At 43.1% G+C, this 20,265-nt stretch overlaps 1 protein-coding gene across 1 annotated transcript in view; it reads left to right on the top strand.

Annotated features, from left to right (window-relative positions):
* Positions 1-20,265, top strand: part of RALGAPA2 (Ral GTPase activating protein catalytic subunit alpha 2) — a 135,342-nt gene that overhangs the window by 98,335 nt on the left and 16,742 nt on the right. The gene's annotated exons all lie outside the window — the stretch shown is intronic.

The following is a 20,265-nucleotide window of genomic DNA, read 5'->3' as shown; positions in this document are numbered from 1 at the left end:
AACCTCTGTACCAACTTACAGTAATTAGAGCCCAGATAGCCATTCCATCTGTTCACAAGCACTGTTTAATTAATGAACTTTTAACGTGTTCTTTGCCTTGTAAAAGCCCTTAGTATTCTCAAGTTGTTGAATAGGATTTGCATGCCAGCATTTCCGTTTGTTTTTTTGTGTGTTTTTTTTTTTTTTTTAAATACCACAGCAACATGCATTTTGGAATCCCCAAAGTCAACACACAAAGTACTGGGATCTCAGAAAGCAAAATGGAGAGATTTTACTTTTCGTTTCAATTTTTCATGTCAATTACAATATCTGTAAAACTGGTGTTTACAAATGAAAGACTCACATGGACTTCAATGTTTTTTTTAATGCCCAAACCAACAATTTTTAATCTTCCCTTTTATCATTGAAGAAGATATAGAGAAACCAGTAAACAAAATGTTTTGTTTTTCATTTTAGGACTTAGTGGAAGAACATTAAAAATACGGTGCCTGCAGACACACATTTTCCTCCCCTTGTATTTCATCTTTTTGTTACAGCATCAGGACTGAGACAGCTTTGGTTTTTTTTTTTCTAGTATTCTGTATAATGAGATTTTAGGATGGAGTGGAATCCACCAGTGCTGCTGGAGTTATCATAGAGACTACTGTACTGATGGTCCAGAATCGCGAGAAAACAGTAGGACAGAGTTCCTGAATACTTTGAGTGTTTCAGCTGCTTTACCTCCGTGTGTTTTGCCTGTGTGGTAACATACTGAGTCAATGATTTATGCAGAATGAAGAAACAGTTGCATTTTTTAAAAATGAAAGTAAATTTCTGTTCCCTGATCAGGCAGAAGAGGCGATACTTCAAGACTGTCAGGATTTTTAAGAAAAATAGTCTTAGAAGACTTCTGTGTGTTAAGAACGTGTAGTCAAATAGCTGTGCTGAATGTGGATGTCAAATTACTATCATGACTGACTTTGGAGCTAAAGAGATTAGTGAAGGAGCAAAAGGATACTTTTTCCTAGGGCGTTTTTGCAGTCGTGATCTGTTGCTGGGTTTTATGTGGCGCAGTATGGTGGTTGGGCTTTACCTAATTTGGTTTGATCTGTGTTTACCTTAAATATTCAGGACAAGAATTAAGTCATACGACTCAACTCCCTCAAAATCCTTTTCAGCATCCAAAGGCAGACCATCTGTCTGGTCCAGTCATTCTTTCCTCCCCCAGTATGCATTTTACCCGGTGCTTTGAGTAAGACTTGTGTTTGGGGCTGAACCCACCGTGTTTAGGAAAGCCTGCCTTCTAAATTTCAGGTGTTATTTGCAAAATGAGTATAAAGAGACCCTTTTTTTTTTTTTTTTTTTTTTGCTGTTCCGTCGGTGTGCTGTTCTGTAGCATCATGGGTGTCGAAGGTAAGGCACAGGCAAACTTTTCTGTGTCGTGACAGTTCTCGGCCCTGTTAATGTTTTGTCACGGGTTTTCCTCATGCCACTGTCCTCTTTTGGACCAATTCGAACACGAATGTTGAGTCTTTTCATTGCCCTAAAAGAGAGATTTCCAAACCGGTTATTTTTATTTCCTTTTCAATATTTCCATATGCTAACTCATCCTCTCACCGCTGACCCCACGCTTTAAGAGGCCGTTTAGGCAAATCTAAACGTGGTCCGCTGTTCCTTTTTGTGACTGAAGTAGTTTAACGTTCAGGTCCCTGACATATCTGCAAGAAAAATGTGGTTTTCTCAAGTTTTTTGGGAAGTGTACATGTTCTGTTTGGGAATGTGCCAGTTTGTACGAAATATCAGATGTGTGAGGCTCAGTTTCGGTGCCTCTGCTTTCTCCATTGGTGACATTCTGCAAGTCAAAGACTGTGATCTTATTTAAGATCATCTGAGATGTCATTCCACTGGCTGTGATTGAGTTATAACTAAATTACTTAGGCTTTTTTTAGGAACAAATTCATTCATAAGCCTTAATAAGGCTTGTTTATAAAATCATGCCATTCCTTTACAAGCTGATAGTTAGGAGGATGCAGTTCTGTTTACGTGAAGAAAACTCTGGGATGACATTTCTGTGCCGTCCCTTTCCTGCTCTCTACAAGTACTTGGACTCAACAGTTTAACATGTTGTCAGCGGAAAAAATTGTGCAGACAGTCTTGGTGAAATTATAGCAGCAAACAGAGCATCCTGATGAAGGAATGAGAGGAGAAACATCTTGCCCTTCACCTGGTTTCCCTTTCCCTCTCGTTCCTCCGCAGGCAGGTGCAGGTCCATCTGGATGCGTGGCCGTGAGTAACTATCTTGCAGCAATCCTCCAAAGCCGTTGTACCATCTTCGAGGTGTGTATCTGCTGAAGAAACACATTTAAAGAGTTCTGATCACCTGTACTCTCCTTTTAGCCGGTTCTTTAAAGGAACAGAATAAAAGTAAGTTTCGCCTAAGTGGGAAAGGGATGATCAGAGTCACCTCTCTGCTGTGTTACGCTGCAAGAAGTAATGATTTGATGGAGATGGTACAGAGTTGTATCGCTGAGGCATTCTTGCAGCGTCTGGTAGTAGCGTGCTGCTGGTGTGTGCTCTTGTTTTCTGGAAGCGCTTGTCTTATACGCTCTGCTGAGCAGAGAGCTGTCTACATCGAACAGAGCAGCTCCTGAGCGTTTGCTTCTCTGGGCTGATTGACACAAGTCTTCTGCAACATGAGAAGATCTACATGCAGAAATCTCTGTGCTTACTACAGCAGAATGAGCATGATTAGTGTCATATATGTTTTATACACATTTTAACAATATTTTCTTTTAAACCTATAAGCACAGGTCGCATTCCACCCTTAGTTAGCTAAATAGACATGCTAATTAAGTGAATTACACTTACGGCTTTTCTGTGATGGGTAACTGATTTTAAATAAGATATTTACGTGAAGATTTTACTATTGCCCGTATTTTGTTTACTACTAATTTCTCATATTGTTTTTTTTTATTTGAAGGTTAAAATATTTATAACAGTTTTTCTGAATGTTGCTTGTAAAATGTGTTTTACATTATTTGGGTTTATTGAGAGAGATAAGAAGAATGTCGTTCTGTCAGTGGTTAAATATTATTGCATGTTAATCCATATTTTCAAAGTTCAAAGGCTGCGCTAGCACATCTTTCTCTGTTCTTTTTGCTGTTGGTAAAGATGTCCTTGTATCAAGCATTCACATTTGTGTGAAAAATAGAATTCAGTTCAATCCATGCATAGATTGTCAGAAAGATTAAAGTGTGCATCATGCAATTTTTCTTCTTTCAGAAAGGGGCCTTTGATGTGCTAATGTTCACTTTCTCTCTTTTCATTCAGAAGTGCTGGTCATTGTTTTGAGCTGCAGAACAGTATCTGCTTCGTATAGGCAGATTCTAATACCCTGGTAGCCAAACCTCGCTCAAGGTAGCATAATATAAATATGCAATAGTATTAATGGCGTTATACACTGGGATCAGATAAGAGTGTGCCTGCACAGATAAATACCACGGCAAAGCCAAGGCATTTATTGAAAATAGACGTTGCAAAAAAGCCAAATATTTAATTTCAAAGAATCCACTTATGTGTGTCGGTGTTACTGCCGTTCTATCGAGTCATATAATTCGGTTTTAAAATAGAAAGGAAGCTTGGTGGTGCAATAAGCACTCTAGTCTGCTAAAATAACTCTCGAAGACAAAGCTGTAATGTATTTCCAAAGTTAATTAGCAAGTGAAATTATTTGGATGGCCTCATCTTGTGTTGCAGTGGATATTTTCCAGCAAATGGATGAAATTTTGCAGGCTGCTCACAGGACCAACTCGCAGCTCACGTAGCAGGGGATTGATGTAGGTCGTGACACAGTCGTAGTAACAAATTTGCATGGAGAAGGGCTGTTTATAGCTGCTCTTACTTTTGCCAAAGACACTGATTCTCCTTTTGTTATTGACTGTGAAGAAATAGCTCACTGAATCCCTCGTGAAGATAAATATGGAAAGTGTCAGTGTGCAACTGTGCAGGAGTTATTTTAGCGTTGATTATCTTCTGTAGAAGACGGAATAGTTGGCAATTGAGGGACAAAACCCATCCTGTTTAAAACTGGGTGAAATTTGGTGGTTGAGTTTTGAGAGAGTAAGTTAAATAACCATAAACTAGGCTCTGGTGATGGATATTGTAGGAAAGCGTCATCTAATATGCTGAACAGCTTTCTCCTCAGAATTCAGAAAATTTGCCTATTGTCTTTCTCAAGCAGTAGAAAACTATAGCTTTCAAGAAGCTGCAATTATAAAAATAGTAAGTTACAAATTAAACGCTAAAGTAGGACATGTTCAAAACTGTTTCTCATATCATTTCTTATTTTAATTAAAAAATAAATTTTAATTAAAAGGTGGTAGTTCAGAAAGCTTATAGCTGGGCAGGTATTTCATTGATCAACTTAAGACTTAACAAAAATTGGAAAAAAATTGAATAAAGAACAATCTTACGTAAGCCTGCGCTAGACACGTTCTCTAGTGAGGTACGATGGCAGCAGCACACAGTATTACAGCTGTTTAGCTTCTTCCCTAAGTCACTGTCGCTATATATTCGCCTTCTCTGGTTACTTCCAGCAACTTTGATGCTTCATTAAAAATTCCTCTTCTGCTCTCCCCCTTTCTCCCCCTGTTATCTCCTTTTATATCTGAAATGACTCAGCAGTTACGGACTTCAGAGAACTTCAGAAATTCAACTGTCTTCAAGACAGTTAACGCCAAGAAAATTATGCGTTTCAGTGGAAGCCAAGAACACGAAGAAAACTGCCCGCGTTTTTGCTCAGTCTGTTTCTGTGATGAGGGCTGCACAACCTGGACACCTTTCGTGTCCTGAAACCGGTGGAACAGCCTGACTCCCAGGCATCCCGCCGAGGCTTGTGCACCAGGTAGTTAGCTTCTCGGCACACGTTTTGTTAGGACCCTTCTTCTGTAAAGCTGGAGATGGTGCTTCAAGGCACGTGCCGGGGAAGGGCCGGCCCATGAAGTGATTTGTGGTCATCTTCAACACAGTACACAAAGGAGCGTTTCTGTGCTGTCTAGAGAATGAGATGTGTCAAAAAGATCTGGCAGGAAGCAGATGGAAAGGGTTGTGCAGAGCAGAACGGCTCCGCTCTTTTACTGGGAGCTCTTCAGCGCTTTTTTTTTTTTAATAGCCTTGGAGAAAGGGACCAGAGCTGCACAGTTGTCACCAGTTGTCATCCACCTCTCCTGCCCGGTGTTGGCTCACAGGGAGCTTGAGCATAAGTTACTTCTGACTCTCCTGTAGGATTTGCACTCCGCATCATAGCTTTCTCTACAGCAGCACTAAGCTCACTCGTTTGTCTTCGCAAATCAGATTAATTTTCCGTTTTAACAAAGTGCTGCCATTCTGTGAATCGGCCATAATCTCATCACGGTGGAGTTGTGTACTCCATAACCCAGACACCTTGGTGATGGGCAGGAGCGTAAAGCCTTTGCCAGTGCCCCGTTGCTTGTGCGGCAGAACTGCTCACTGAGGCCTTCCCCGGTGTATTTGTGTGACCCCAATCTTCTGAGCACCTTGGGGGTTCTTCACCACAGGGATGGGTCGTTCCACCTCTTCCCTGTGACACGCGGCTTCCACAGCCCAACTCCAGCCTGTCTCTTGTGCTGCAGTGCGCTTCAATAGCTTTTAATTTGAAAGCACGGACTAAATGCCCTCATCTGGAAAGGACTCCCATGGCAGTTGATCCGCTCTGTCTGACCACCTTGCTGGTTTGCAACAGCTGCTTTTTCACATTGTTCTATAGTCTTAATTTCTTCCTATACGCAGAAGTGGCTTTTCTTTTGTACTGCCTTGGGGCTGTGTTCAGTACTTCTGTTCCCGTTCCTCTGTGCATTATATTACCTGTATACAAGAGTCTGTTTTCCGATTGTGTCTTATTCTCACTTTTTTTTGAAGTTAGTTTAAAAACCGATTAGTTCTCTGAGGCATTAAAACAATGACTGTCAACTAGGGCTGCACATCCAGCCCAAACAGCACTTTGGCATCCTCCCGAGTACACTCTCTCCATTTTCACCATCGTTTCTCTTGTGCTTGAATTTAGAACTTGGTTGTTTAAACAGTGTATCACACTGCTCAGTCATTAACTCACCTCTTGCCTCATAATTAAATGTGATGATAAGACTCTACGGCCAACGTGAGCTACTTAAAACCTATGGGGAAATTTTTTTAGCAACAGTAGAACATTTAGAAGAAATTAGCAGCAGTGAAACTGTTGCGTTAACCTGCCTTTTTGAGAAGGAGTCATTTAGATTTCCAGTTTTGCTTCCTCCCTTGCCCGCTCACCCTCCGCGCCCACTTTTTAAGTAAAAAAAGCGGGTTTCATAAACTTACATGCACGCTGGCTGCGCTATGCAATGAAAGGGGAATCCGTTCCCCCTACTGAGAGGTCACTTCCAGGGAAAAAAAATGTTATTTTAAATGCTGACTTAATCATCTGCTTTTGGGGATCAAATTTTCCCGAAACGACTGCGTGCCCACGACAATGCTGCGCGAGCGGACAGTGGTGGGTACGTACTGCTATACCTGTTGCAGGCTGCGTGCTTGAAAGAGTATTTTAATTTAATGGATTTTAAGCAACATTATTCAAAGATCCACAAAAGGCATACTGTGTTATATGAATAAAAGATCTCCTCTGGATACTTGTTAACCCTACAATGCCTAGCTAATGTAATTGAAGTGCAACCACCTGGCAGGGAGATTTCACAGTCAGCTGCCAAGGAGGGCCCCGGACCGGAGTACCAGGTGTTGTGCTGTGCTGTGCCTGCCTGATTGTCGCAGAGGAACAAACAGCATGATTGCGCCGGGCGGCTGGGGCGAGGAGCGGGGACGGCTGCCAGCCAGGCACCCCGCTCCCGGGGCTCCCCGCAGGGCTCAGGTAGAGCGGGAGGAGTTACGGGGGTTCGTACAGAACAAAAAGGGGGCAGCGTGAAAGCATCGGCTTGAAATTAAGCCCCCACAAAGCTCTCGTGGCCTCACGGCTCACAAAATCAGGCCTGAGAAGAGATGTTTTTCGATGCGTTGCGTTTATTACTCGGAGCCCCATGCCCAGGAGATCCCTTGCTCAGCCCTTAGGTCTGCTCTGCTTTGGAGTATTTACAACAGTTATGAATATGCCAGATTATAGTTTTAAACCTCCCCCTCCTTTTTTTTTTTTTTTTTTTTTTTTAATTTAAAGCTGGGACATCTGCACTGATTTCTTGGTTGTCTTTTTCTAATTTGTTCTTCCTTTATATCCTCTAACGCAGAGCAATTTCCCAGCCTGTATCACTGCAGCAACAAGTACATTTAGTGTTGAGCGTCTTGCAAATGGTGTCACTCGTAATGGATGTGATAATAAGCCCCACGGTTACCTGTCCCTGATTGTAATGAATGTAAATTATCAAGTAGAATAGACCTGAAGCTGTGAGCCATTTAGTGTTAGTCCCAGAAATAATGAAAAGATCCCTAATAAACTAGAAGGGGCAAAATTATTTTGTGTAATTATATTTTGTTCTGGTTGTAGCTGCCTGATCCTTATACTCTTATCAAACTGACAGTGATGGTTTATTAACCTTTAGTAGGTGAAAAATATGATTATACATTAATCTGAAAAGATTTTGCCTTAACCGAAGAGTGAGAATTTGACGGAGAGATTGCTAGTCCATCAGCTATATCCAAGGCACAAAGGTGAGCTTTGTACACGTGCAACAGGAGGTGAAATCCCATACCGGTATATTCCAGGAATCCTGTATGTCCATGTGCTGCTCATCAGCAACTCGGTGAGGCCGGTCTCACGTGCGCACAAAGCCCTTTGGCCGTGGGACAGTATGAGCTCTTAGAAATCAGTGTCGTTGCGCTCATTCTCAGGGGGTGGGAATCATACATGATTAAAGGTATTTCAATTTTTTTTTTTTTCTAGACTCGGTGTTAAGATCCTTTATGGTATATCCGCTATCAAAAATAAATAATGAATATTTGTAGACATTTATAACTGCTTTACAGTTTGTAAAATCTTGTATTTTCTGAGAAATTCAGCTTTCCAAGGATTTACATTTGGAAAACATTTAATTTTGAAGAGCTGGAAACATCACTATTGAATATCAAGAAATGAAATATATTTGTGTGAGTGATACACTAAGTATTATATTCTTACGAGCAATGGAATGGTTTGTTAATTACCTGTCCTCAGGCTTACAGTACTTTTTACTCCTTCATTTAAGGCACGGATTCTCCCATCGACAAGATGCGTGTGATACAAGTCGATTTAGCAGATGGCTTGCTACTCTAATTGTAGGCAAAAAGACTGACTCAAAACTCACTGATTTAAAATTTTTGTTTCAGTTTATTTCAAATCAAGAAAGGCATTTCTTTTGTTCATGTCCACGTAGATAACAACAGTCTCCTGACTTGTCCTTGGTGTATGTGCACTATTTAAATAACACTTGTAGCATCTTGCTCAGAAACTTGAAACACAGACTTTTACCAGCAAATTTGTAGATGAATATAATCTCAGCTGATTTATGAGTCTGTAATTGCCAGCCCGTCCTCTCCCCCCCGAAAGTTATTTATGCAAATACTCAATTAAGTGTAGACTCTTCCCTGTTTAACACAGTTTTTCTAGGTAATTTGGTCGTCATCGCATCTCGCCGTTCTGCAGGGCTGTATGTTTACCTATCCAGTGAACTCATAAGCAACTTAGAGCGTTGTGGCAAAGAGTGTGTTATACATTAATCACGCCCAGGCGCGCGTTGGTTTTGCTGCAAGGAGCGTTGCGGTTTCACAAAACCACAGTCGGTAGCGCAGGCGTTTCCCGGGTAAGGCAATTTCGATGCTTCTTTAGAGAAAGGGCCAGCCACTTTATGGAGAAGGGTTGTGTGCTCTGGCGGGGTCTGCGGGGAGCGGTTTGGGTGGGGTGGCACAGCGCAGGAGCCGTCCTCAGCATCCCCCGCCTGCGCGGAGCCCCTCTGCCGCCCGGCTGCCCGCGAGGGTTGGGGTGCTCAGCCTCAAGTGATGCGTTGGTGCGTAGCTAGGTGAACCAGATTCCTCTCTTCAGTTATGTCAACTATTTTGCAAGTGTTTTCCTGCCTTTGCGCTGCTTGTCGTCTTTAAGCTGTCAGTAATTATCCCTTTTGCAACTTCCAAAGCATCCAGATTTCTGAAGTGAATGTGCAGGGAAGTATTTTGATAACTTCTGCTTGCTTTCCCTTATCATTTAAATGTAATGTTGAGACAAAAGTTGACTTCTGATTTACTGTAGAAAAATTATCTTGCAAGTTACTTAATTGTCTTGTAAGTCTGAGGAACAGCACTCAAGAATTCTGAATTACGAATCTGTCACTATCTTCCTCTTCCCCCGTCTCTGGTCGTTTAATTTTCAAAGCCGAGAATGACTTAGGCTATTGCTGGTACATTCTGGTTTTGATTATGCCATTATCCTGGGAGTTTCTTAACTGTGTATTCACTTTGATACTGCTGTGGTGGACCTTGGAAATACGGACTCTGAAGAAACGCAGTGACCCGGACCCTTTCTCCAGGTGCACTGTATAACAGAGTGGGCTGAGCAGCATTTGAGGAGCAGAGAGGACTGATGTGGCATTTGAATTTAAGAGGCAGGGTACCAGTTTGGTGACATTTCTGACTTTATGTGGATATGCTTGCGTTTGGAGAACGTGATGGCAAGAAGCATAGTAATGTTCGAATATACTGAGAAGGGTATACACATGCATGTGTTTAAATAGAGACACATGAACGCATAAGTCTTTGTATATATTTGTGTATTTGTATATTTTCATATGTGCAATGACCAAAGTATAACAACACATTTTCAAAAACTTCTATAAGCCTTTCTTATGCTCTTATGGGCTATCACTTTTTCATTATAAAATTTTAGGATATAAGTGACTACCAACAGCATTTTGTCATCAATTGATATCGTTAACAAAACGAACTCACAGAACTTACAGGCAGAACGTACAAGTCTGTGCCTTTCCTACAAGTCTGAGTAAAAGGTAGGAAGATGTGGTCTGTCTAGCCGAGTATCTCCCCGCGAGCAGCTCCTTTGCATTTATGGCGAGAGAATTGCAGCCTGGACCGTACTCGGCACGGACTGTGCTCATCACTGCAGAGCATCCCTGCGAGGGTGTCCCCTGGCTGCCCAGGCTCCACCGCCTCGGGATTTCGAGGTTTGTGGGATCCCGCTGAGCTCCACCTGGAATTTCATCAGGAGAGGCAGTGTGGATCCTGGCCGAGTGGCTAGCTGTGCTCCCAACATGGGTTCTTGCTTAATAAGCAAGCAGCTGCATTCTGTCTCAGCTTTATTTTTGAGTGCCCTGAGGGTAAAGGTACACATATAGGACATTACAGCAATCTAATCATGAGGTATCGAGGCATAACTCACTGAAACAAGGTGCGTAGGAAAAAGATTTTTTTTTTCTTTCCCTCCTGTGTAGACTCGAAACGTAATTGCTGCGGCTGCATAAACCTCCAGGAAGAGCCGGGCATTTAATGAGGAGGCACAAGGCTTTCACTTAGTTAACCGTGCTGCTGCCTTTATTTTCTGGTTACGGCTCCAAGTAAACATTCCACAATCTGCTGCATGTGTTTTAGGACCAAATCGTATTATCTGACTTGTCGAGAGGAAGTTGTAGCCATGAAGGAGAGCCATGTGATAAACAGCTCTTCTAATTCCTGCCTGCCTGCCTCACTTATCTCCATCAAGACTATTAATATTTCCAGCATGTAAGCAGTTTCCAACAGCTGTCAAATGCAAACAATAAGCTACCAGAAAAACTCTTTCTGCTTCTCCCCCAAACTTGATTCCCCACTTAATACACGTATATGATCCAAAGCTAAAGATGCTGAAGTTCAGGATGAACCAAAGGTCTGGAGATTTTGCAGCCTGCTACTGCTACCAAAACCGGATGCTTTATCTTACGAGAGAATTTCTAGCTTTTCAAAAATAAAACAAGTCCTGCTTAAGATTTTAAAACTACAGAATTCCTAATCATAAAAAAAATCCTAATTAAAGTCACTTTTATGTTTCTGAAACATATTAGTTAGCAGAATTGTTTTTAAAATATATGTTACATTTTTTTAAATTATTAAAACAGGAGAGACAGGAAATCTGTTGCAGAAAAAAAAAAAAAGACCCAAGTTATTCTCTAGTTCCTTAACCACAAAATCATCCTGTGTAACTTATAAATACCTTTTTCAATCTCTCTATACCGAAGTCCTCTGTAAAATGAAGGTGGTAATATTCCCCATCTGTATGGTTTTCTCTCTTCTTAAGTGTAAAATGTTTGGACGTAGCTATCCTGCTTTGGAAACTAAAAAAAAATCAATAGCATGGATGCAAGGTGCTCCGTACAAAATGGGTGAAGTGCCAAAGCATTCCTCAGCATATTTAATTTATTTGTGTGGGTATAGCATATTTGTTTCTCACTTAGCATGTTCTGGTCCTTTAGTTTCCGTTAGGTCATTCAGCCTACCAGGGAGGGTCTCGCACTTGGAATACGCTGAATAATACCCACGTGGCTTGGCCATCTGTAAGTGGTGAATTAATCACAAACCGGTGGACAATGTCTTTATGTTGCACATTCAGATAAGCTATATTGTGTGATAGCACACACCAGGTCTTACTTTAATTACATTTTTGGTCCACACATGCTGCAAAAATTAGTGAGTCAACCGTTTTCTCCTTAACTTGCGGCGAACGGTGCAATCTACAGGCTCCAACAGTAAGCAGAAGGCAGATGCACAATATGTATAAACATAGTAATGGTTTGTGGCTTTGGGGTTTGTAGCTCCAAAACAGCACTGCCGTCTTCTAAACAGTCTGTCCTCCGAAGGCTTCAGTCACTCGGTCGCTTTTTTCCCTGAAGAATGAGAATTACAAATGCTGACCACCCAATGCAAACAGACCTGATTTTTTTTTCTCCGCAAAGTTTTGGGGAGGCTTTCAATGCAGTACAGCATCTGTCTTCGTAAGCCGTTGTTTCTGCGACCACTTGAATGGTATCTCTGTAGCGATTGCGTGTTGGGGAAGGACATCGAGCCAGAGTCTTGCATCTGGCTTTGTATTAGTTGGTCTTTATCGCTGGTACTACAGAGTTGCGGTTTCCAAAAGTTCTCACGATTTGCCTGATAAAAGCTGTCGGGAGTTTTACCCGCGCCCAAAGGGTGATGTGGGTGACTTTTAACGGTCCTGAAAATCCTACTGCTGCTGCTCACAAACAAAAAAATTATTAGACTACTGTTTTAGTGGAAAAATACTCGAGCTTTCAAGAGAAGCCTCCCCTTCCCTGTAACACACACATGCTGTAACAAAGAGGATAATAAAAGGGAATAGTATTGCTGGTATGTGGCTAACAATAGCAGACCAGGGATAGTATATTATCCCTGTGTGTTCAAGCAGCCAATTTGAAGGAACTGGAAGGCATAAGTAAATGGCAAATAATTGAACCTTTGTACCTTTGCCCTTTTTCTAAGATGTCCAAAAGTAACAGCTCATTAGTGGAATTACTGAAATAGGTGCATTTTGTTAGTGTTTGAATAAAATTAAGACTGCAACAAAGCACGGGGGAAGCATTGCTCGGTAACATGTGACCTTTCCTCCAGTTATTTATCCCTTGATGATCACCCCGTTTGTGGAACAAGCCAGATAATTGCAGAACATGAGCATCGGCAGCTGTACATACACTGATAAAATGGGGCAGCTACGGTGTTATAATGATCGCTCTGAAAATATGACCTAGGCATTTGTCTTCTGCAGTCATCGGGCAGCTTTCCTTCTAGACCTGTACGGCGAAGGCTCTGCGGGACGGCACCTCCCGCTCATAAGCTCCTGCTCAGTGCATAGGCAAAGGTGAGACGTGGCCAGGCTCTGCTCTTGGTGAGGTTCTTCTGAAGGTCCAGCTCTTCCTGCAGCCTGTGCTGCCTCAGGGGGACCAGCACATCCTCTCAACCCTCTGCTCTCTGGGCCTCTTCCACCCATCTTTACTTTTGCGGTCTCCAGGTTATTTCCCTGGGTGAATAAGTACTTTGCTGGAGGAGATGGCCAGTAGATAGCACACCCCACCGCCCTCAGGAGAGAGGACCTCTACATCTGTCTGCTCTGGGGCCCCAGGAAGGTGACTTTTAGTTCGGCCTGAGTAGCTTCTGTTCCTTTTAGGGTATACCTGAGGATCGGATAGGGATACTTCTAGAGAAAATATATATTAGGGCAATCGTGCCCCACTAATTTGCTTACCAAAAACTCGTACAACTGAAGTCGCGATAGTTCTTGCAATACAGAACTCTTTCAGAAATAGCTTCTTAGTGGTTAAATCTTTGTGCGCCCTGCAGAATGATTTACCAGTTAGGGCTTCCGCCGCACTAACTGATAATAGGCAATTATGTCATCATTGCAATCAATTGAAATATTTTAATCAATGCCTTATCTGTATGGTGAAGCGTGGAGTACAGCTGCTAAATGGACCTTGGATATGCAGAGGGCTGACTGTACAATGCAAAATGTACAATGCCATTTTTTCTAGGCACATGTGTGCATGCTAGTTTTGTCACTGGTTTGTGCACCGCTGTAGTGTTTCGTTTCTCTTGTATGAGGAATGACCTCAACGAGGACGAAGCTAATACAGGATATGAGGTGCATTTCTAACTTTTTTTTTTTCCGACAGAGGAGGTATCTGTACAAACAGGAATACCTGATAGGAGATCGTCATCACAAGTACTCTACGTTAGAATAAAAAAAAGCTTCAGATAGGGATAAATATGAGTGCCGTTGAAGTACAGAATTGTCATCTTATCAGGAAAGTAACCCATTGTTCCTTCACGCTCCCGCTACAAAACGATCAGTCTGTAATGGTACGATGTATCTGCTCCCAGGGGCTTCCCGCAAGGAGGAGGAGGAGTAAATTAAGATGAAAGCTTGTTTTCTGCCTTATTCATAATAAATGCAAAATTCTTCCCTGAAGCACTTGGCATGACTAATGTGCCACATATTCTTGATATCCCAGAGCGGCAGGCGAGTGCTTCTGCCAGACTGGTGGGTCGCAGCACACCTTGGGCAGCGTGCTACCTAACAAGCAACGGGAGCCAAGAGCAAGCGCCAGAGCGGGGCTCCGCACACAAGAGCCGGAGCTTTTTGCCTCGGGGCACCTTCAGTATGATTTTGCTGTTACATTACTTGATTTCCGTGGAGATGGTTTGAAACCATGTGAAACGTGTTTTTGTTGGTGTTTTGTTTCACTTTCCTCTTCAAAGCAACTAATGGCGACCGTCTGTGAGGAAATAAACGTGTCGCACAGCGCACACTGGAAAATGCCGTAGCAGTCTGCCGTGCTACTTGAAGCAGCTACAGGTTAGTTTTTATTCTGTGTTATGGCGGTAGCTGAAGCCCCATCTCCATCAGTCAGGACCGAGATTCTTTTGTAATCCTGTGCAAAGACCCAGGCCCCACTCGGCGGGGAGGGAGGTGGCAGAGCTCCAGACACGGTGCTGAGGCACTGGGCAAACGCTCCACAAACGAAAAATCCGTTTGAAAACCTCTCTGTACCTGTTGGCTTCAGTGAGAGTCACGTCTCTTGTGCACCATGGTGTTCTGGGCTCCAGCCATCCCCCGTGACTGGAAATCCCCCCAGTGCAGAAGTAAGAGAGGGCTGTCTGGCTGTGCAGTTCTGCACTGAGGGGCGGCAGAGCAGAGGAAAATTATGCCGCGGAGAGGATGAGCTCTTGGTTTTGGCAGCAGAGGATCATCTGCCTGTTCTGGATAAGGAGGAGGAACAGCAGCCCTGGCACTAGCCGGCCCCACGCCGCTGAGGGAGAGCGTGGAGCCCTGCCTCCCCCGGCTGCACCGCAGACAGATGGCCTTCTTGGGGGCTGACCACGGGGCCAGGGAGCCAATCTCGCTCCCCTCTCGCAAAAAAACAGTTGGTTTGCATTTGACAGTTATAGTCAGCCTCGTCTAATACGTGTCTTAAGTGTTTAAGACATGCATCACACTGAAAAGTTTTAATCTCAGATGATTTGATTTTAAAAAAAGCACATTAATCTGCAGTTGTTGACAGGTATAGTTTAATTGCACCTGTTCAGTGAAGGATATATGTTACTAAAATTCCCCCAAAAGTTTTCAGTTAAATTTATGCGGTAGTGACAGTCAGTAGACCATAAATGATGGCCAAGCCCAATCAAGCATATTGAGTTTCACACTGAAATCACAACCTACCGCAACATTTTAAAAGCCTAGTAACTCTGTCCTGTTCAGAGCTTAAGGAGGACAATTAGGTGCGTAAAGGTCATCTACCGATACATTTATGTTAACCTCAATTTTATGGTCCCTTCTTTATTCTACTTCGGTAAGTCCCAAACATTTATGTTCTTGTTTGTTTTCAAAACTGCTATCATGGTGTCAGGAGCAAACCCTTTTTGTGGAACCATCTTTGGTTATGATATGAATTAGGAGGATACTGAAATACGTGCAGCGGTCAGAAATGACTTGTCAGTAGTTCTTTGGTACTGAAATCTTGGAAAGGCAATCGGTAAAACAAAAGCGCACTACAGCCCTGTATCTCCTCTGCCTCAGAGTCCGTCAAGCCTGCCCAGGGAATCAGCTATGAGCAAACCAGGTTTGCCTTCTCTTGTCCACACTCTACCTGTGCGAAGACCTGTATAAGCACCGGTGAGGCTGGAAAGCTCTAGCGTAGATTTGGGAAACATGCTTTCTTGCATTGAACAATAAGTTCAAAGATTTTTTCTGTCTTCAAGTCTCCCTAGTTGGGTGGAAGAAGGAATTGGCATGTGGACATGGAGACAGCCTTGATGTCTGATGGGCTGGAAAGAGCTGTCTACCTCTATACTTTCAGCTTCTCCACTGGCCAGATGCCCCGAAAGCCCTTCTCAGGGTGGGATTCACATCACAGATGGGAATTGCAATAGGTTCATGCCAATAGTCCGCATTAACTTCCTTGGCAGTCCCTCTGGAGCCAGAGGAACAGTCATTTCAGTGTGTGTTCTCCATGGATCCGAGCAGTTGGGTTCCAGTCCTGGGACTGCAGCCCCTTGGCGTTGGCAGGCTACAACCAACGAGCCGTGGAGGGTAGCCAGTCAGTTCTCTCTTTGCCTGTTCACAAACCCACAAATAATTTTGACTTATTTGCATGAAGGGAGTGTTGTGTCAACAAAATACACAGTTGTTTCCATACATTGGTGAGAGCGTATGTATGTTGCCAAAATGTTTTTATTTTCTAAAAATAGTGTGGGGAAGGAATTGCCGGCCATTGCTGATATTTTTGCTTGAGGTCAGCACAGAGTTAAGGTTAATAAACAAAAGTTCTAAATTTTCAGGATCTGTTTGACTAATCATCTTCTAAATTCCCCTTTTCTAAATACTTAGTTATTTGTGGTTTAACGTTGTGTATATGTGCAGAGAGGGAAACACTGGACAGATCCTGACCCCAGGATGGCTCAGTTCACCTGCAGAACCCAGATGACGAGGACTTTGAAGGCTTTTCAAAGTCTTTACCTTTTAAACTGTGTGTCTAAAACCGGCTCCGTGTTGTAGAGGTTAAGTGTGGAAGTGATGCTTGTAGGTCAGAGCCGTGCATGGCTGGTACCTGCCTCTCTGGTGAATTTTCCAAAAATTCTACCTTTTGTCTTCTTTTGGATTCTCCGTCTGGCAGGAGGTCCGGCATGTGTTTCACCGCAGCACTTCACAGATCATTCTACTGCTTGCAATAAGATGACATGGTTTATTGCAAATAATTAATCTTAGCGTTTTAATGTTTTTTTTTCAAACGGCTTACGTTGTATGGTTGCACTGTTAAAATAATTGATAAACTGATAGAACGGTTATAGAAGTTCATAAGATTCAAATACTGAGATTTGATTGCTGTATGCAAATTGGAGCTAAATTCCTGCTCTCCCACAGTTATATATATCCACAGTCAGTAATTCGCACCTGGTCATGGCTCTCTGCGTCATTTAATATATGAAAGAAATAAAAATGTTTGTGCCCATTGAAAACATTTTGCTCTGGAGTTTTGCCTCGGTAGAAGCAAAATGTAAAATAATGCAGTCGTCGAAGGGATGGGTCAAATTGCCATACATATTAAAAGAGGCTGCTTTTGATCAGTTCCTTTGAATGTCTAGTATAACTCCATTTATCTGAAGATCTCGGGGGACGCCCAAAACCTGCAGATAAATGGGGGCTTAGTTAATCAGGGAAGCCAGCTGTCCAGCTTCTTCACCGGGGTAGGGTTCAAGATCGTAACCCATCCTCTCCGCAGCCAGGCCGTCTTCAGAAAATGATTTGCATGCTTCACTTCAGCAATCTAGCCTTGAGGCTTCTGTAGAAAAGCCAGCCAGGCACTTCAAGCTTTCTCCTGGCCCCGCTCGACCCAGAGCATGGCAATGAGCTGGGAGCGGGAGGTTGCTGACATATGTGTTGCATTTTTTAAAAAGTAGTAGTTTATATGGTAGTCCGCGCATAGTGGCTTGATCTAAATAATGCAACGAGGCTTAGCATTCGTGGGCGTCTTTGTGTCAGCTACGCTATGCTGAAAGCTCACAGGAGAGGGATGACACACATCTCGTATTCAAAAGATTCAGCTTAACAGTCTAACATGTGTAAGTAAGTAAAATCGCATCACTGGTTCGTAAGGATGAAGGCACAGCAGCGCAGTTTACGAGAGCTGCAGTTTTGACAGATCAAGTATTGCACTAGTGATTATCTGGATGAAAGCGTTCTTACGTGGTGATAAATGTGAAGCTTCTTGAGGCTGCAATTGAAAATTACTCTTTCAGACTGCTTCTGTACAAACGGTCTCGAAATGCTGAGTCTTCTCCTCCGCCCCCCCGTCTATGTCATATTACCATTCTTTGGGTATGTTATGTTCTCTCGGATCCTCAAAATACATTACTTGGGACTCCAGGGTATCTGACAGATGACTAACGTGGTGATGCCTACAGAAGATGCTGACATAAACACAATTAAGTAGCAAAACGGTGTTTTTGTTTGCATACAAGAAGTGCAACTTGAATAAGGTACAGAACAAAGATTTTGTGTGAGAGATCAGATGGTATTCGTGATGTCATGCTGCTTTCTTGACCTATGTTTACAGGCTGGAGGTATTTTTCAGAGGGTTCTTCACAGCTTGTTTCTTACGTTCCTAATGCCTCTGTGAACATTCTTAAACTTCAGTAAAACTTTAATTGACTTTATTTTTTTTTTTTTTTTAATGAATCCAAACTGTTTTCCCTAATATGTGTGTGAATTAAAATAGGGATAGTGGGGAGTTTAGTTTAATTTTCCTGCAGCGACTTAATGCTTTTTAGATGAGGCTGTAAGTGAAAATTAGCGCGAGCATCTCGCTCGCTGCCTGTGTGGCAGGAGCCACTGTGCTGTCTGGTGCTCCTGGTAGTCGTGCTTAGGGGAGCCCGGGAGAGAAAAAGGAGTGCGCTGAGCTGAGGAGGGTGGTGGTGAAGCGGAGCCGGTTTATGCAGCGGTCTTCCTCGCCGAGTCTGCGGTATCTGCACCTACTGCTTTCAGCTTTTTAATCCGCAGGAGCGGCACTGAATTGGGATCATCCTCATATGCCTCTAAAGCTGCTGATCGATCCGCACAGCTCTCTGGACCTTGGCTTAAACTCAGCTCAGTATGTTATTTTTCAGATGCCTCTCCTGTAGCTGCCCAGCTGTTTGGCTGAGTGGTTTTTTTTTTTTTTTTTCCCCCAGTCTTTTGTGTGGTTTAGGGGCATCTTCCATCTCATAAATAAGGATTTTACGAGATGTGACGCTAACCTAGTCAAAATCGCCTCGCTCTCTTTTTCCGTGCAATATTTGGCAAAATCGGTACAAACTTGTGGTGTGTTAGCAGTTGTTCTGCGCATTGTATGCTTATGTGTTAGATGTGCAAGGTCTTTCATTAAACAGCAGGATATTATTAGGCATAGCATGAAAAGCCTTTATAGTCTCCCTGCCTTGTTTAAAGCGGGCCCGCAAGCAGCCCAAAGGCTGCGCAGTGAATCGAGCGCTGATGGCCGGTCCGCAGGCTCAGGTGGTCGTCAGCCGCAAGTTTAGCCGAGCCCTTTCAGTAATTTGTCACGCCTGGGTCTGTTCCCGCTGCGCCAGCACGTGCCAGCTCCGTGTCGGAGGGGCTGTTGGCCAGACGGCCGCGCAGCCCCCGCGTCCCGCTGTTCGCGGGGCCGGCGCTCGCCCGGCCGCGCGTCCGCACAGCCCTGGCAACAGCCGAGCGCGCCGCAGAATAAGCATCTTCATAATGAGAAGTGAATGGCATCCGTCAGTCCCTTTAGAATAGGGCCCAGGCGTGTGCCTCCTCTCCTAGGAAGTTTGGCAGCCTATTCATTAACAAGAGTCATCAGGAGTTCAGCCCATAATAGGGAGGCAGCCCCAAACGCAGGCGGGCTAATGCTTGCGCTATCAGGAATGCGTTCTCCTGGGCTTAGGGAAAGGAGAGAGAAAAACTAAGCAAATAACGCTGTCAGCAGGTGCAAACTCTGAAATGCTCTGTATTGATTTTCTTTCTTCAGGCTTCCACGGGAAGTTTATAAGAAGATTTATCACGTATCACTCGTCCTCTGCTAGCATTAAAAGCAAAATTCTTTTTTTTTTTTTTTTCCTTTTTTTCTTTTTTTACCACTATGCCTATAGGAACTTGCATACGATTAAGACGCACTTTGCTTATTCCCCTTGAGGTAGAACACTAGACCATCGTGTCCTATTTTTAAGCACCTCTTTACTTTGATTTTTTTTTTTTTTTAAATGCTGTTTCAGAGTGGTGGTGTTATTGTGATGAAAGTCACAAATGGCACTTCAATATTAATTAGTAACGCTTTTCAATTTTAAATAATCTCACCTGCATTATGTTGTCACTGTTGTTATTCTCGCTGCTCCAAATTTCTAAATTTAAATTGGCCTTTGCTCCCACATAAGTCTTGCAGAGTTCGAATGCATTTCCCTGTAACAGAAACACAAAGAGGATCTGGAAACTTTTGTTTTAAATGAGGAAGCAGAGAATGAGATGTCATACCGGCTCCTGCGAGCGTTAATTCATAAAGTCATACGTGAGGTTCTTCAGCCCATTGTAGATTTGTTTCAGGCGTTATCCTGTTATTGGAAGTGTATGATTCACCTTCTGAGAAAACAGAAGCTGCACACAAAAGGAAAAGATTTGCTTTCTCCGCTGTGAAAAGCTGCCGCAAGCAGGGGTCCTATTAAGACAGCTGGAAAGTTGCTTCAGCTTGTTACGCTTGT

Source organism: Vanellus vanellus, assembly GCF_965231255.1.
Source record: "Vanellus vanellus genome assembly, chromosome: 3".
Classification (NCBI taxonomy): Eukaryota; Metazoa; Chordata; class Aves; order Charadriiformes; family Charadriidae; genus Vanellus; species Vanellus vanellus.
This window is presented reverse-complemented; position numbering and strand designations above follow the sequence as displayed.